At 35.8% G+C, this 849-nt stretch overlaps 1 non-coding gene across 1 annotated transcript; it reads left to right on the top strand.

Annotated features, from left to right (window-relative positions):
• Nucleotides 1-384: 384 nt before the first annotated feature.
• LOC113253087 (U6 spliceosomal RNA) lies at nt 385-491 on the top strand. Its single transcript, XR_003315228.1, has one exon. It is a non-coding gene; the product is annotated as a U6 spliceosomal RNA (small nuclear RNA).
• Nucleotides 492-849: the final 358 nt, after the last annotated feature.

The following is an 849-nucleotide window of genomic DNA, read 5'->3' as shown; positions in this document are numbered from 1 at the left end:
ATAACACAATTTATTTGACCTTTTCCTTTAGGTTATTTCCAATTTTCTTCCTAATTTAAACAATGCTAAAATGAAACCCTGTACATCCGTTTTTGAATATATGTATAACTATTTTTGTTGGAAAGATTCCTAGAAGTGGGATTGCTGGTTCAAAGTATATATGCATTTTTATCTCTAAAGATACTCTCCAAAAAGTCTTTAATAATTTATATTTCCAAATGAGTAAATGGAAATGTTTTTTTGAAAGCAGTTTTTTGATAGTAATACACCAAAAGCCTTAAACTGCTCATGCTTCTTGTCCCATTAATTTTGTTTGTGGACATTATCTCAGAAAATAGTTCTAAAACAAAACAGATTCTATGCAAATACGTGCATTATAACATTGTGCTTGCATTGGCAGCACAGATACTAAAATTGGAACGATACAGAGAAGATTAGCACGGCCCCTATACAAGGGTGACGTGCGAATTTGTGAAGGGATCCATATTTTTTAAAAAATGTGCGTTGTATAAGCAAAGTAAGTCAATCAGAGAAAGACAATTACCACATGATCTCACTCCTATGTGGAGTTTAAGAAACAAAACAGAGGCTCATGGGGGAAGGGGGGGAAAATAACACAAGATGAAATGAGAGAGGGAGGCAAACCATAAGAGACTCTTAATCATAGGAAACAAACTGAGGGTGGCTGGAGGGGAGGGGGGTGGGGGGATGGGGTAGCTGGGTAATGGACATTAAGGAGGGCACGTGAAGTAATGAGTCCTGGGTGTTATCTAAGACTAACGAATCACTGACCTCTACCTCTGAAACTAATAATACACTACATGTTAATTAATTGAATTTAAGTTAAAA

The sequence above is a fragment of the Ursus arctos genome, unplaced genomic scaffold (genome assembly GCF_023065955.2).
Source record: "Ursus arctos isolate Adak ecotype North America unplaced genomic scaffold, UrsArc2.0 scaffold_6, whole genome shotgun sequence".
Taxonomy (NCBI): Eukaryota; Metazoa; Chordata; class Mammalia; order Carnivora; family Ursidae; genus Ursus; species Ursus arctos.
Note: the sequence above shows the minus strand (reverse complement) of the source record. Positions and strands in the feature narration are given on the sequence as shown.